Source organism: Manis javanica, chromosome 14 (assembly GCF_040802235.1).
Source record: "Manis javanica isolate MJ-LG chromosome 14, MJ_LKY, whole genome shotgun sequence".
NCBI classification, from domain to species: Eukaryota; Metazoa; Chordata; class Mammalia; order Pholidota; family Manidae; genus Manis; species Manis javanica.
The window spans coordinates 9,309,507-9,326,960 of record NC_133169.1 but is presented as its reverse complement, the minus strand read 5'-3'; the positions used below and the strand labels follow the sequence as shown (position 1 = coordinate 9,326,960).

General features: G+C 48.1%; 1 long non-coding RNA gene across 1 annotated transcript; it reads right to left on the bottom strand.

Moving 5' to 3' along the window:
• Nucleotides 1-6,651: 6,651 nt before the first annotated feature.
• Nucleotides 6,652-16,878, bottom strand: LOC140846292 (uncharacterized). The gene is made up of 2 exons (XR_012125310.1): nucleotides 16,727-16,878; nucleotides 6,652-9,540 (listed from the first exon to the last, which is right to left on the bottom strand). It is a non-coding gene; the product is annotated as an uncharacterized lncRNA (long non-coding RNA).
• Nucleotides 16,879-17,454: the final 576 nt, after the last annotated feature.

Sequence of the window (17,454 nt, the reverse complement as noted above, 5' to 3'; positions counted from 1 at the left end):
TTCCCAGCTTGTGCCCATCATTCTGCATTTAGTCTTAAGCCTGTCCAGATCTAAGCTTGCAAGTCCTCTTCCTAAATCATTTAAATCTCTCTTTTCTTTTTCTTCTATCTTTGGTCCCTTCTCAAGCAATTACAAGTATCTTGTCCAAAGTATTTTTCTTTTTCCTTTAAGGTTTGGAAATGGTATAGAATCTCAAGCAGTTCAATTTAACCTCTATCCCTAGCCGCATATGGCTCAGTGGTGTCCAGGCCTAATTTCACTCCAGAGGCAGAAAAAAGGGAAGAGTGACGATCAGTACAGATTAAGTTAGAATAATAAACAATAAGGGTGTGGCAGAAAGGAAGTTAGAGAACTGAAGGAGAAGTGAAGAACAATTTGGGATAAAGGAGTAAACATCCTTTGTACCGTTGTTCTGATAACACCTTTACGTGTCTTAAATGCTTCAAAGACCATGGAAACATAACTCATTAGTTGTCAGAAAAGTTGGGCTTCCAGATTTGGATTTGCTACTAGCTATTTAGCTGTTGATAAATTAACTAGTCAGTTAGTCCCCTCTGGGCCCAAAGTTATCTTTACTGTTTGAAAAGAAAGGATAACAGCACTTGTGATAAAAGGTAGATTAGAAAAATCCTACTATGTAGATAAATGAGCAAACGTTTAGTGTCATAAAAGGGACTAATCTGCAAGTATAGCGTGAGCTCTTTGTGGGAACTGTCCATATATCCTTTGTATCTTTGGCATAGTACCAAGAACAATGTCTTATATATAAACGTCAGATGTTTGCTTGAACATTCTTTTTAAAACATTGGGGTTTAGTTAGGAGATGTAAATTATAGTCAGGTCCCAGTGCCTTAAGTTACTGGCTGTGTGACCTTGGGTAAGTTACTTAAGTCTCTTGTCAGTTCTTCATCTGTATGAACATAATACCTATAGTATCTACTCATGTGGTTGTATTAAATGTGTTAATATACGTAGAGTGGTTAGAACAGAATGGCACAATGTAAATGTGGCAAATGAACAAATGTTGGCAAAAATAATCATAAGAATCATTATGATAAAAATCCTTAAACTCTCACCCACCCATGCAAATCTTAGTAATTGTGTTAACTCAGAAACCAACTCGTGATCAGGAATGAACAGCTTCTTCCAAGTCTGGTATTGCTGGCCTTTGGCTCATGGCTCAAGTTGTAAAAATCAGGCCCAGTACTTCACCTCCAAGGACCCTGTGTTCTACAAAGGGCCAGCGACCAGAGTATAGGGATTCTTTCTGTATTTTCTTATTCACCCCAGTCTCCTAGTGGTTGTCTACTGCTGCTTCTCTTGACTAATTAGGGTCACAAAGGATGACTTGAGTAAACACAATTAACAGAGAAAACAGGTCTCTCTTCCTGGCCTGAGTCTAAACAGATACATGGAGAAATGCCTATGCCCAGAAGAGCTCAACAGAATTTTCACATTAAGAGTCTGATCACCGGCCTGAAACTCAACAGGTGAATTTGGGTTTGATAAAGCAGACCGGGAACTCGCTAACAATTACTGGATGAATGAGTTTCGCACTGGGTGCCTCTCCTGTGGTGGTAGAATCTGGGGAGATTGGGATGGCTAGGGACTTCTTGCCCAGCATACCCAAGGTCCCTGTCCACTGTCTCCTTCACCATGTGCTGCTGCCTTTTATCTGCTGCAGGCCGGCTTTCACATTATGGAGATTCTTCTTGTTCTGAAATACGGAGAGTATGAGCTTTCTGAAAGCACGGGGGTGGGAACACTTGGGAACAGTCTAGGTGTCAAGACAGGTTGTAATTGCTCCTGAATTTCCATCTTGCTCAAAGCCTTCTTTGTCCATACTGATGCTTGTCTTTGTCCCTCTTCCCACTCATCTTTATAATTGTTCCATATGCCTAGGATAAGTTTCTGTTCTGAATCTTATCCTTTCAACTCCGCTCTTGTCACAACACAGCTACTCCATTATTTCTTAACTTAAAAAAAGATAAAAGAAAAAACTATGCTGAAGTTTATTTTTCTTCCCTCCAAACCCTTTCTGAATTGGTGTGTGTGTGTTTCTTCCTTTCCTGGCTCACTCTTCTTTATTGCTCCCATTTTCATCTCTACACTTATATTCTCCACATCCCCCACTTCCCTGGCCAGGTATAGGATATAAATGCTTTCCTCTCTGCTCTTGTAGTAGATCTACTACAGAAGATAACCTCTGGATATCATTTGTTCCTAGCGTGTTTGTCTTATATTGCAGGCCCTCAGAGGTTAGAGGTGTAGTAGATCCCCACAGTGCCCAGAGCGGTTCTGTGTCATCATTTCAAATGCCTAATGATGATAATTTCCTTTTCCGCTAACACGCAAGCTCTGTGCTGCTGCCGAAACTGGCTGCTTCCTACCTCCCTCTGTCTCCTCTTAGTCTCCCAGTGAAATTCGGGTAGCCTCTTTTGTCCAGTGTGTTCCCACTGAAGTTGGGAGTCAGAAGACCTCAAGTTCAGCCCCAGTTCTGCCCTTTGCTAACTGAGTTCTCTGACAGGCTGCTAAATGTCTCTGAGTTCTGGCTTAGCTGTGAAAGGGGGGCTCTGTTGATGCCCTTGATAAGGACAGAGTGTAATAACGTCTGTGGAGAGCTTGTAAGCTCTGACATCCTTTACAAAGGTCAAGAATCATGATTCCTGTTGCTACTACCCTGGACCCTACACTGTTCTCTTGGTATCAAGAACTCAAATTTTATACCAGTTATCACCTATTTCTCAAACTTTTGAGTGGATGTACTGTTTCAAACTTGGGTAGGAGTCTAATGGAAAAACAATTTTGTCTTGAGGATTCGGGTTCTTGAGATTCTCATCTCAGCGCTATTTTCTGAGGCCTACTCTGACGCAATATATTTCAATTACTCTGTGCCTCAGTTTCCCCAACCCTAAAATGGCTATGATAAGAACTTTCAGAAAGAAAAATGTTTAACATTAAAACACTATTCATATTGATGAAGTCAAAGACTGAAGGGTGTATCCCCAATTGACTTATTTCCACTCTTTGGGACTCAATTTCCCCTTGAGCAAAGTGAAGATAAATTATAGATTGTAAGATATATTATTATATGTAATATATGTGTGTGTGTATAAGATAATAAGATAAATTTGGTAAGTATTATTTGCATTTTGCCACACTGACTCAAGCAGCTCGTAAGATTTTGTGTTTTGGTTTATTTTTCCCATCAACCCAAGTTGTTGTGAGGATAGAGGAGTTTATGTCAGTAATATGAGAGGGGATCCCCAGATTAAAGGTTAAATGAGTCCAAAGCAGAAGTAACTTTGCCCAAAGTCACGGCTCAGCCAGAAGGAGCAAAGAGCCTGGCTGTTTATTTAGTAGTGACTTGGGGATGCAAGGACTCTCCCTGATTCCACGTCCATCACAGTCCACAAATACCCTTTCCTCTCATTTCCCTTTTTTAGGTCTTGGTTCCCCCATCTCAAATCAGCATAGCCGAGAGGGTAGTGAGAGATCACAAAGGAACAGAATGGGAGAGCAGGATTAACATGAGGAAATGGCCATTTAAGCTATTTTGGCTTTTTTTTTCTTTCCTGATAGACTAAGAGAAAGGTTCCCCTAATCAAATGTTAGATTGCCAGAATTTGTGTATTTCTGAAGGCTCTTTTCCAGGAATCCTGCTGTAATTATTTGGAGCAGAAGGCTAGCTTCTCCTGGTCTTAACCTATTTAGGATGTGTTTTCCAAGGCCCTTGTGTATTTGTTTCCCACTCTTGCAAGACCTGAAACGTTGACCTGTTTGTTTACCACATAAACCTTTTTGCTGTCTTTTGTATTTATTCACTGTTCATATCCGGCTCTCACTGTATTTTCCTTGTGACTGTCCACATCATTTGTCATCCTGGGAGGGCAGAGATTGTGTCTAATTCTCATTATATAATGGCCAATAAAAATGATTATCACTGTAATAGAGACTTGGGGATCAGAGTCTAACAAATACCAGTAATGGTGGTAGTGAACAATGGCACGAAGCCTCAAACCAAAGTAATTAAGAGGCAATCACCTTAAGAATATTTTAGAAAAGATTTTCTTTAATAATTGCACATGTATTTTTGGATGTGCAGAATCTTAGAGATGGAATGAATGTGGGAAGTCATAATCCCATCCTCTCACTAAGTGCTGCCAGCCTCCCCTTGAATCCTCACAATGATGTGGAGTTTACTATGACCAACACCTAGTCAACCTAGTTTTTTCATTCTCAAATACATCATACCTACAGAAAAGTACTTGAAAAAATACATGTATTGGTTGAAGAACAACAATAAAGTACTTAAGTACCTACCACCCAGGCAAAGAATAGAAGTTACTGAAAAAGAAAATCATCTTCTTTGCCCCTCCACACTTCATCCAAGTTCAATGTTTAGGTCACCCTAGTAGGAAGCTCTTCCTTATATGGAGCTGAAACGTGTTCCACTGACATGACCACCCATGACCTCTGGGCACCTGAGTTAGTAGATTAAATTTAATGTTTCATGTGACAGTCTGTCAGCACTTTGAAGACAGGCATTATGCTTTCTGTAAGAAGTTGCTGGAAGAAACATTCTTCCTTTGTCTTCAAATATGGCTTCAAACTTTACAGTCCTCCAAAGACCTGATCTTGACCAGCCAAGTATGGAATGAAACTTTCTCTCCTTGATTTGGACATACACACTCTTTTTTAAGATGGCCTTGGATAGGATTGACTGTTTCAAGGCCATACTACACTACTGAATAGATAGGCAAAATCCCCATGACTTTTTTATGAGGACTGTTAACCAGGTCTCTTCTATTAGGTAGTTTTGAAATCTACATGCTAGACTTCATGTTAATTACATTAAGTCTTGTCAATTTCACTTGGTTAATTTTGGCCTGTTACTCATTCCAGTCTGTCTATATCATCTTGGTTTATTAGAATGCTTTATTGTGTAATTTATTGATAGACTCTATTTGGAGCAGGCATGAAAAAAAATTTCTGAATACATGGAAACACCAATGTTAAACTATGATAAACACAATAAAATATTTTCTAAATGGTTCAGAAGTCACTGTAGGATCTCACAGTATCTCTTTACTTATTGTACTTTTGATCTGTGGGATGCCAGTTAGTAGAGTTGCAGGTAATGGGATTCCAAACATCAGAGTGCTTAGCACATAAGACTCTGGCAAAGAGTTAAAACCACTGTGGAAAGCAGAGAACATCAAAGTAAAGCTAGTCATTATGTTGGCAGCAGGGAGAGGGGAGTGGGAGTTCATGTACAGTAGTTGGACATCATAAGGAACTGTGAATCTGTCATATTTTGGCATCAAATCAGAAGGCGGAACTTCTAGATACAAGTACTGCCAGGATATTTTTCTCTAACAATAGATTGTTGTAATGGGCTTGGGTAACGTGGTTGCAATAATGTGTTAAGACCAGGTTCATTGGCACGATTTAAAAAAATCACCATCATTATAATAACAGGTCTTGATTCTGCAGCAAAAATCTGGACTGCTAAGACTTTAAGGAAAGAAGAAAAATTCACAACATGGAAGTAAAATACCCTAGCATGCACCTCCTCCCTGCTGCTAGGAAAGTACCTAGGGCACAGACACTGCAGAAGCACAAATACCCATACAAGTGCCATCTTGTCCAGCCTCTGCATTATGCAGGTGTGGGTTGCAGGCCAAGTCCTCTCCTGCCCCTACATGCTGACTGGTCCAGAACAGAGCCAGTTTCTCTTCAGTTCCTTGTGGAAAATATTTTTGTCCTGAGACTGCCCCTGAAGCCCTGAAACAGTAATTGAACCTGAACGTTTTAATTGAACCTCATTACTTGAACTGTGTAAGGGAGATGTGGGTCCCTTGGGTCTGAAATAGGGCGAGAGGAGACTGAGCTCCCGGTTACACCGTTTGCCTCATGCTGCCGAAATACGCTGCCTCTGGGAATCCAGTTACTCGTGGCAACTTTGATTTTTTTTTTTTACCTCTACTGCTTCTCATTTACTCTGTGTGATTCACACCTTAACCGCCTGAGTCCTTTCACCTTGATGCAGAGGGGAAAGCAGGAATTAGGTGGAAATCATGGGAATCTCTAACATTGAGGGAGGCCAGAATTTGGGGAACTCCTACCAAATCTGTCACTCCCACAACTAATGCCGTTCATTAGTTAGGCACTTGGCTCTTCCCTATTATGTAGAACATGAAAAGGCCAGATATGTGGGGGTTTGTGGAGCAAAAGTGATAATTCTAGAGCCCAGCTGTGCTTTGTGTGGATTTGTGATAAGCTTCCTGCAACTCCACAGAATCCAAATCAAACACTTTTTAGCAGCTCATCTTACAGTTATTAGTGTATCTTTACTTCTCAGAGGCAATTGCTCTGAGCATTATTAGCCTATTGGCAAAGTTCATCAGGATCATATTTTATTAGAGTAGAATGGAAATAGGTGATATACAGTATTTTTTCACAGCATTTTAAATATTTGAAGTATTCATCCATTATTCATTCCAGAACAATCCATGCAGCAGATACTATGTACCACGCACTATGCCAGACTTTGAGCTTGGTCTCCTTTGTTACAATAACAGTTCCATTAGCAATGCTCTCTACGATTATTTAAAGGTGTGATGTGAGCCACAGACTATACAAGCCAAACATATGGGCAGAGTTTAATGTGATCACGCAAAACATAAATGAGTTCATCTTGTTCGTTAAATTCTATTTGTTCATTCCGTCAGTAGATTTTGGCTGAGCACCTACTATGAGCCAGGCACTGTTCCGGTCACTAAGGGTACACAGATGACTGAATCACTGGTCTCTGCTCCAAAGAGCTGAAACTGTAATAAGCAGACAACTGTGACACAGTGTGGGAGCGCAGTGCAACAGTTTGCTAACCTACCCGTGAATGATGTCCAGCCCTTTCTGGCTGGCAGAGCCTTCTAATCATTATAAAGGCAAAAAATACTTTCCTAGCCTCCCTTGTACCCAGGAAAAGGGCACATTACCAACTGCTCTGTGAGCTTACTGGAAGGACTCTGGGAAAGATTTCTCACCCGAAAAGAGAGATTCTCAAAGGGAAACTCCTATACCTGCATCTCCTTCTGTTATGACTGAATTGTGGCCCCTTCCTCAAATTTGTATGTTAAAGTCCTCACTCCCAGGACCTCAGAATGTGACTGTATTTGGAGATAGGATCTTTAATGAGGTGATTAAAATGAGACCATTAAGGTGGACCTTAATCCAATACAATTGGCACTCTTGTAAAGAAGAAGAAATTTGGACACAGACACACATAGAGGAAAGATGATGTGAGGACACAGGGAGAAGATGACCACCTTACCCAAGAGGAGAGGCCTCGGAGAAACCAAACCTGCCCGTGCTTTGATCTTGCCCTTCTAGCCTCTAGAATTGTGAGAAAATGAAGCCATGAAGCCCTGTTGTTTAAGCCACACTGTCTATGGTATTTTATTGCTGCAGTCCTAGTGAACTTACCTATTTTCTCTGACTTTGGATGCTGTCCTACAGTTTGGAGGTGCTGAAGCCATCTCACAGAGGGGCCGAGAGAATTGCAGAGATGCTAATTTAGAACCCTGACATTACTGACCCCACTCTGGAACCACCTACCTCTGGACCTCTTGTAAAGAGACATCAAGCCCCTTTCACTTAAGCTGCTTGAGGTGTGGGAGTTCTGTTACCCCAAACCACAAGCATCCTGACTGATAGACGCAAGGAAAGAGGCATTGTGGTATGCAGATAGGGTATTGTGGGGACACCAAGAAGAGGTGTGTGGGGGTGACAGCTCAGCTGGGTTCTTTAAAGATACGCGGAAATCAATCAAGTAAGTGGGTGGACAAAGGGCATTTCAGAAAGAGGATCAGAACAAGAGCAGAATCCACCAGGAATGTGGTCAGAATGATGTGAATGGAGGATAAATCTGAGGGGTCAGAACTGGAGGCCGGGATCCCACTGAGGAATTTTAGAAGCACTCAGGAGAGAGGGGAGAGGATCAAGTGGTGGCATAGAGGTGGAGGGCAGGACTCATGCCAGATTGGAGTCGGGAGACAGGAGCTGGACGAGGAGGCACATCAGTGTCAGGGTGCCGTGTGGCGATTAGGCGTAGAAGGTGAATGGTTATAATTGTTAATGTAGCTCAGAACAGAAAGCTGAACTTTATCCTTTGTATCATTTTTTATGAAAAATTAAAAAAATGTATTAGCTACTTCCCTATCTTCTCTAACAGAGTTGACTAGTTGTACACTAACCTTTTCTTGATGACTCATGGTCATCACTATGAAAAAGGAGGCGTCATGGTGTAGAGGCCAGGGCCAAGTCATATGCAGAAGAAAGGGCCTGTGCCAGCCAGGTGAGGTTTGGGCTTAGGCCCAGGGCCACCACTCTCTGATCTGTGTGATCATGGAAAAGTCACTCAGCCTCTCTGAGTATTTGTTTTCTCCTTGGCTGCCTGCTTCTTAGGCTTGCTGTGGAGATGACATGAGATAATCTTAGTGAAAGGGCTTGTTAAGCCAGCAGGCACCCTGTAGTGAGGCATTATAAATCTTTTTCTAAAGCGAAGCACCCTGCAGCACAATGCTGTGTCCACCTTTGAGCCCTATTGTCCTGTTCGGGTAGGTGGTCTGCTGCCTCTGCTCTCAGAACCTTCCCTGTGTGGCAGGACTTGCCCACACCCAGCCTTGTCCCCCAAGGGCCATGGGCTGGGAAGCCAGAGGTCAGCCTCTTAAGTCCTTTGTTCACTGTCACTCAGTAAAGCTCTGCGTGGAGGCCTAAGGATCTGGCTTGGATTCAAGAGATCAATGTTAGCTAAGTTGGGTGCTCAAAGGCCTCTTTCACTTCCGGATTTGGTGCTGCGTTCCACAGAACTGGGATTGTGGGAGTCTGACTTCCAGTTAAACGAGGTGTGACTACAGTGCTCATACTGCCAAATGAACTGTTCAGTTTTTTTTCTTCCTGCTTAGTTAGTTCTCTTTTATCTCCCTGTAACTAGATTTCTACGATATCATGTAGAGATTTATCTTCACCACTGACCCACACACTGTGACTTAAAATAAGACAAAAACCTTGACTGTACCTTCAACAGAGATATTTCTTGCATTCCTTCCTTTAAGGATTCAGGGTCCCTGAGTTCCTCCCTTCTCTTGTCATCTAAATGGGTCTTTGATTAGCACGTTGAGAGACTGCCAGCCTTTCACAATGACTGTGGGAGCCTGGGATATAAGGCCCAGGCATTTGGATATGGGAGTTCATTTGAACAGTAGGTAATTAGATGAGTAGGTAGATAGCACAGTGCTTAAAGCCTGGACTTTTGAGTTGGAGCGCTTGAACTTAGGTGTGGTGCCTAATGTCTCTGAGTCTCCAATTCTTCATCTATAAAATGCGAGTAATGCCTTGTTGCCAGGAGTCATTGTAATAATGCCGATGAGGTGTTTGCACAGACCCTGGTACGCATCAGTGCCCATGAGACAGAAGGTGGCGATGCTGGCTAGAGAAACCAGTCCTGGCAGCAGGTAAGGCTGAGGGGCCCAGGGTCTGAAGAAGGATAAAAGGGGAAAAAATAGAGCTGTTAGGAGATGGAGCAGAGGATCCCAGAAGAGGGTTAGGTGTTTGGGTAGAGTGGGTTCTAGACCACAGGCTGCATTTTGAGTCATCCAGGGAGGGTGACTCCTGGGATCTGACCAGGTGAGGCTAGGTGTGGGGCATGAAGAGGGGAGATATCCAGGAGGCTGAGCTGTTTCTTACCTTACGCTGGAACTTCAGCCATGTCTGAAACTTTAATTTTCTTATCAAGAAACTCTACTAGCTTTTTCCCTCCCAGGTCTCCTGGTCCACGTATCTTTTCTGGACCAGGAGAAAGGCAGTTGACTGAGACTCACTTCATTCCTACAGGCATGGACTCTACTTAAATTAGTTCCTCCGTAGATGGAACCATTTAGGGAACTATCTGGGAGAGGAGGCTCTCCCCTCTCCTCCCACTGAGTCCTGGAAGATGGTGGAAGGATTCTGGGCTGAAAGAACAGGAAGGAGGACCACAAAACAAGTTTCCAGAACTCAACAGTTTTGTTGAGGGCCAGCTCTGCTTTCCTCACCCAGCAATCGTAAGATGGCCACAAATTCTATGATACTCCTCCCTGGAGAGGTGGGACCTAAACCCTTCTCCTGAATCTTGGCTGGCCTTTGACTACTCTGACCAACAGAGGACAGCGGAAGTGACACTGGGCCTCGCCTTTGAGAGGATTTGCAGCTTCTACCTTTTTCCTCCTATAACCCTGAGCCAGCCCAACTAGAGGATGCATGCACAAACACCCTGGGACTACAGGGAGGGGGAGAGGCACCCAGCAGAGCCCAGCCTTCCCACCACCTCAGGCAACGTGCCACCCACAGGAGGAGAGTCACCCCGCACCATCCAGCCTTGCTGAGCCACCAGCTGAACACCCTTGGGTGACTCCAGTCAGTGCCGAATTCAGTGGAAGAATCCCCCAATGAGTCCTGTCCAAATTCCTGACCCACAAAATCGTGAGATAAAATGGCTCCCATGGTGGGCAGCTAAATTTTGGGATAGTTTATTATAAAGCATAACAGAACTGAATAAGAAGGAAACAGGCTTATTATATAGCATATATAGGTAACAGAACCAAATAAGAGCAAAATAGGTTTGTTTGCAATATTCTCAGTGGGTGCGAGGGATTTCAGGGATAAGAAGCTCCCTCCCCCCATGATCTCGCCATCAAAATATTCTTAGAGATTGTTATTGGAATATGCAACACAGTCAATCATGCCATTGTTACCGATGGAGAACCTCAAGTTCAATTGACCTGGGAAAGGCAGTTGACTGGGACCTCACTCCTACAGGTGTGAGGGTTCCTCTGTAGGTGGAACCATTTAGGGAACTATCTGGGAGAGGAGGCTCTCTCCTCTCCTCCCATTGAGTCTTGGAAGATGGTGGAAGGGATCTGGGCTGAAAGAACAGGAAGGAGGACCACAAAACAAATTTCTAGAACTCAACAGTTTTGTTTAGGGCCAGCTCTGCTTTCCTCACCCAGCAATCGTAAGTGAACAAATAAAAGTTCCGCCCATGGTCTCTTGGAGTAGCCAGTCATATACCCAGCCTGAAATTTGTCCCTGACACTCAAAAACTCAGGAAATTCCTTGCTCAGGTCACCCAACAGGGCGGTGGTAGAGCTGGACATCAGATCCGGGCTCTCCGGGGCTAACTTCTCCCAAGGGGTTTTCCTGCTCACCGTGGCGTCTCCTTCGCTCTTGTTGCTGAGGACAGGGGCACCCTGAAATAGTGATGTTCATGCAGTACTCATGTGCCCAGATTCCCAGAGGCTCAGTCTCCTTTACTGAGTGGTTCCTACCGTCACTCTGAGAAGGGGCAGGAATGGCCCACCATGTCTGCCAAACGTGGAAAAATGGACCCAGGGAAGTTGGCTTGCACAGAACTCCTCGCTCAGTAAGGGGCATTCTGCTGTGGTGGGGAGAATTTCAAAGGGGCCAGGTGTCTGTCCTCAGGCGTTACATTCTAGATGGGGATATGGTATCTGCTTCCTCCAAGTTGGTGGGGAAGGCAGGAAGCCATGACTAAGCGAAGTCTGAGCAGCTGCAATGTAATGCTACTCCTGGAATCAAGGAGAGGAGGGGAGAGAGCTACTAGTCAGAGAAGGCCTCCTGGAGGAGGTGATAGGCATGAGTTGAGAAGCAGAAGAGAGAGAGAATATTTAGGGGCATTGCACAAAGTTTTGGAAGCAGAGACAAGAAGTGTTCATGTTCAAGACATGATAAGAAAATTGCTGGAGATAGAGCCCAGATGCAAGTGGAGGAGGCTGGGGAGAGAGGATTAGAAAAGTGGAGCGGGGGAAGGGTTACTAATCATGGAGGGTGGCCTGGCCTCTGAGGAGGCCTTCCTCTGATCTCCGGACCTGAAGCATGAGGCATCTGACCCCAAGGCCAAACCTCCAGCTCTTTCCAGTTCCATCTACATTCCCAACTCCCTTCTGTGTCCCTGCCTCAGCAATAATCACAACAGAGCTCCTAAGAGCTGCTGCTTGTTGAGTGTTTACTGTGTGTCAGGCATTTTCTCCTGGGACCCTCCTGGAAAACCTAGGGAAATCTGCACTGGGCAGATGAGGAGACCGTGGAACTGTGAGACAGAGCTGGGAGCAGGTTAAGGTGTGACAACTTGCCCCATGAGTCCCTTGTTGCTCATAAGTGGCTGGGCCAGGAAGTCCCAGGCTGCTGGACCCCAGGCTGTGTTTTCCCTTCCATCTGCATGGGTTCTGGCGCTGTGGAAGGGATCGCGTGTCGTGGAAGGGACATAAAGGACTGGCTGCATAACTTGGGGGCCCAGTGCAAAGTGAAAATGTAGGGTCCCTCGTTCAAAAATGATTAAGCGTGGGGTCCTGCTGAGTGTAGGACCCTGTGCCACTGGCCCTGTACGTTCGTGAAACAGCCTGATTGTGTGGGTCATTGCAGTGACACGGGCAGTTCAGACATACTGGGCTTAAGAACTGTCAGCCAGCCCTGTGTGCCCTCCCACCCCCACCATTACTGTCTCCCACCTGCGGTGAGGTGAATCTCTCAGCACTCTCATTCAGGCAGGACACAGAGGGAGGGAAGGACAAGAAATTGGTGCTGGAGCAGGGAGGGGAAAGCTGTCCTTTGGGTGATCTGTCCTGAAAGGAACCCTTGCTCCCGGAAGCCCGGGGGAGGCCGCCTTCAGGTGAGGTTCATGCTGCACACAGCCAGAGTACCACATTGTGCAGATACCTATCTAGATAATAAGATCTGAAGGTGGTTAGCTCTCTGGGACTTTCTGCCGCTTCAATACCCTTTTAGTCCCTGTTTACTGAAGGTGCTCTTGCCTTGTGCCTAGCCGCTGCCACGTGATGAGATGAGAGCAGGAGATGGCATAAGAGAAGGGGAAATCAGAGTTCTTGCCCTCAAGAAATTTTTGCTCTCTGAATGGGGGTATAAGATTTTTAAACATTTAATAATTAGAAAACTACCAGATCATACATAATTACACTGTCAACCAAATAGGAGCAAGTGCCAAAATATATGCCACAAATGTTACCCGTTATGCGCTCTTTGGAGAAGTCAGGCTTGAATGAATCAGCAGGGAGGGCTTCCTGAGAGTTGGGCCTTGAAGGGTGGACCTTGAGGGTGGGTAGGAATCTGAGAAGGGGAGGAAGCAAGACAGAGCTGGTGTGGAGAGTGGGTGGAAAGGTTAGCGATGAGAGATGGGAGAAGCAGCATCGTGACGGAGGGAGCCTGGGAGGTGAGCAGACAGGCTAAGCCACAGCCCAGTGCTGAGCAGAAGAGAAAACTGGAGTAGGACAGACTTGGGTTTAAGTCTGGATGTACAGGGAACTAGCCCAGGGACCTTGGGCATTACTTAACCTTTTTGAGCCTCGATTTTCTCATAAAATGATAATGTCTGCCGTTCAAGGTTGTTCTAAGGATGAAAATAAAGCAATCAACATGGAGCCTGGCAAAGAGTAGAACTGAAAAAAAAAACCTGGGATATTATTACAATCATTTTAAAGATAGAGTGCACAGGTGAGTAGCATTGGATTCTGAAACACTGCCTTGCATGAAATCCTGACTCCAGTGCTTTTTAATTAGGTTGACTTGGACCATTTATTCAATCTCCCTGAGCCTCAGTTTCTTCTTCTGAAAAAAGAGATGGTAATGTCACCTGCCTCACAGGGGGCACAAGGATAAAATAACACAATGCGCATAAAACACTTGGGACAGCTGCTTGGTGCACAGCGGGAGCTAATACATGCTAGCTACAGTATGGCTCATCCTACCCCAATCCTGGAACGGTTTTTATCATCCCCACATTGTTGAGGAAACAAAGACTCAGAAGTTGAGAAACTTGCCCCAGGCCAGGCAGCCAGTCACTGGTGAGCCACAACCTCGTCCCTTCTATGAAGGTAAAACAGAACGGCCCAGATCACCTTCCTCCAGCTGAGCCCGTGCCGGAGAGGAAATCCACCTCTGTTTCCAAAGCTCTCCGGGCTTCTGGGAGAAGGCTTAGTGCAGGCTGAGGAAAGCCAGGGCCCCGTGCTGACTCCCTTGAGGCAAGGCCACGCCTTACTCATCCTTTGGGCAAAGCCCCTGACACTCGTTGACTTGAGGTGACTGGGGTTGGAGCCTGGAGAAGGCAGGGATCCATGTGAGCCTGTACCCAGGGGGTCAGAGGCAAGAGTCAAAGATGGCTTTGTGGTTGCAGATGGGAGAAGGTGGAGCTGCTGGCCAGAGCAGGAAGCTGAGAGAAGCTGATGGCTTGGGTTTGAAGAAGGCGGGGGGAGTGGAGGTGTGAAGGTCAGATTGAGACAGGTGGTGATGGAGAGATGGGGCTGTTTAACTAGCATTCTGTGCTGTGAAAATCCACTGCCAGCTCCCGCACCCCCTCCCTGCCATCTGGCTTGTGACCCGATGTCAAGGTCCTGCCCAGGAGTTGCTCCCAATGGGAGAGACCCGAGACACACCCAGGAAGCCACAGTGCTTAGAACATTACACAGCCATCTATCAGTGTCCAGACAAGAAAAAGGAGTCTGGTCATTCTGGGGAGGATGAGGAGCCCTGGAGTGAGTGGGGTGGGGAGGGGTTAGTCTAGGAGGGCTTCTTGGAGGAGGAGGAAAAGGAGGAAGCTCAGCTTTGACCAGAAGGGGGCAGTTAGCTGCAAAGGAGGGAGAGAACAGGGGAGGCACTCACTGAGGGAAGATGAGGCTCCTGCCCAGGGCTGGGGTTCTGGGCGTGGCCCCCAATCCCTCAGTGTGAGAGCTGGAGGGAGAACATGTCTCAGCTGTTGTGAGGGGCGCCGAGTGAGATCTCTAGGGAAACAGGATAAGAATAACCATTCTAGGGCCCAGCACCATGCCTGCTCAGGCGTCTTCTTCTCTCCTTGCGGGGGCTTTGCTTTCTGCCATGTGGACACCCCTCGCTCCACTCATTCCTCCACTTCCCAACTTTCCACCCCAGCAGACTGTGGGGAGGAGGGGCTCCCCCTCCGTCCCAGCGTGTGGGGAGAGCGCGCCCTGCCAGCTGTCTCCTCCCCTCTCAGCCCCCCACTCCCTCCCTCCTGGGCTGGCAAATCCGGCATCCCTCCAGGTCTCCCGCCCTCCCCCCCATCTCCCCTGCCCACACCCTGTCCCCAGAGCTGGATGTTGGTGCTAAACTGACACCCAAGAAGTGAGGGGTGAGGGGGTGGACGAGCTCATCTCTGTCCCTCTTGGGGGCTGGCCCCAGCCCCTGCTATATCCTGGACCCCTCTCCCAGCCCATCCTCCTCCTAGGTGTGGCCCAGCCTCGCCCACCCCATGCGAGCCCCCTCTGCCCTCAGGAGAGGCGGCTCCCTGCCCTGGCTGTGAGGCTCTGGGGGGCAGGGACAGGGCAGCTGCTGGGATTTCCCCAGCTTCGGCCAGCAGGAAGTCTGCTTGGAGAGGGAAACCTTATTCTTGGCCTCAGTCCAGGTACGGGAGCCAGACCAAAGTTCAGGGGAGGAGCCTGTTTCCCTGGTCAGCTGGGGACTCCCGCTGACCTCTGCTCCTCGGGTTTGGGGGTTTAGGTCCCAGAGGCCCGGAGAGCAGGGTCAGGGCTGGGGACGAGACGGAGCAGGAGGCACTGGAGGCAGTGGGCGAGGGAGACTGCATGCTGACCCCAGTCCCGGCTTCCCCGAGCTCGGCCTGCAGGGCAGTGCGGTGGGGGCTCTCTGGACTGTCTCTCCTCTCCCAGCTGGGGGACTGTGCCAGGTGGGTGTGGCCTGGGCACGGTGCTGATAAGGGGCCTGAGACAGCCCTGCCCTCCCCTGCCCTCATGGGATCCGCAGGGTGTGGGCCTTGTCCCCGCAGGCCCCATCCCGAGACAGCCAGGACTTAGGGGCTGGGCAGGAGCCCACCTGAAAGCTGGTTTTTATGTCTGGTGCCTCAGTTTCCCCTCTCCGGGTGGTTGCTGTTGGAAAGGGATGAACTCCGTGAGTGGGGCCTGGGGTTGGCCTCCTTGTCCAGTGGCCACGGGGGTAAAGGCCTTCCAGTCACGAGGGACTCCTCTCTGCTTTCTGAGTTGGCCTCTGTTCCTTTCCCGGTTGCCCTGCTCCCCAGTTCCAAATGAGCCCCTGGGGACCCTCCAGCAGCAAACAACAGGGAAAGAGCAAGACCCGCCCCAGGGCGTCAGGAGACAACACTGGTGACTATGCACATTCCACGCACCGACACCCGCCCTCAGGCCGTCCTTCCTCGGCTCCCCCACTCTGCCCCCGAAGACCAGGATGGGGGTCCGCTTTTCAGCTCTTCTTGCGGCTGGGCTCCTCCACCCCATGGCCTGGGGCAGAGGCAAGAGAGGGACGCTGAGACCAAGTGGCAGGTGCGGGTGGGCAGGAGCCTGGACCGGCTGGAGGCAGGAGCAGGTGGGGAGAGGGCCGCTCCGGGAGCCAGGACAGGCGGCTTCCCGGGCAGAGAGGCTGCGCTGGGACAGCGCCCCCTGGCGGGCAGTGCTGCGCGGCCGCCGCCCTGAGCCCTGGGCCTGCTGCTGTGGCCACGTGGGCAGTCGTTCCTGGGTCCTGGGGAAGAGGGGAGAGCGCAGCCCTGCACAGCGCCCAGGCAAGGTCCGCTGCAGCCAGAGCTGGGTTTGGGAAAGACTCCTCAGGAGCCCAGTTCCATTCCAGTGCTCTTTGGGGAGCGCCTCCCTTCCCTGCCCCCTCGTTTCCTCACCTGTCCAGCAAGTCCTGGTTATCACACAGGCTCCGAGGCCCCATTTGTCTGGCATCCCGAGATCCTGGTCAAGATGGACACGATCGGGCTCCCCATGACCCCTCTGATCTCGGCGTCTCCTTCTCTCTCAGCTGCACTCACCTCTGCTCCAGCCACACTGACCTCCAGCACCTGGAACACCGCAGCACTTGGTCACCTCTGCAGGGCAAGCTGTTCCCCCATGTGCACCTGGTCACTCCCTCCTCACCTTCCAGCCTTTCCTCAAAACTCACCTCCTCCATGAAGCCTGTCTGACCTCTTGATGTAAAACTGAAACCGCTCCCCAGGTCCTGACCCTCCTACCCTGCTATTTGCAGAGCCCTTAGCACCTTCTAATATACTACAAAACGCCTTATGTATTGTTACACTGCGTAGTGCTTTCCTTCCTCTAATGGCACGACGGGGGGCAGACGCTTGGATTGATTCATGGACGTGTCCTACGCTCCTGGCGCAGCGGCTGGCGCTCAGGAGGTGCTCATCGGCTCTTTATGGAAGGAATGAGGAAATCCTTGAAAGGGCTCAGGGCTGGGCAGACAGGTCCGCCCTAAATAGCTCATGCTCAGCGCAGAGATGTGGTTGTGCTCCTGAGACCAAAATGGGGTTTCACTGAGGGACCACGCGGTGGAGGATCTGTCCCAGGTGCGGAGAGCGAGAAGCTGAGGGCTGTGGGGGGACACCGCGAGGCCTGG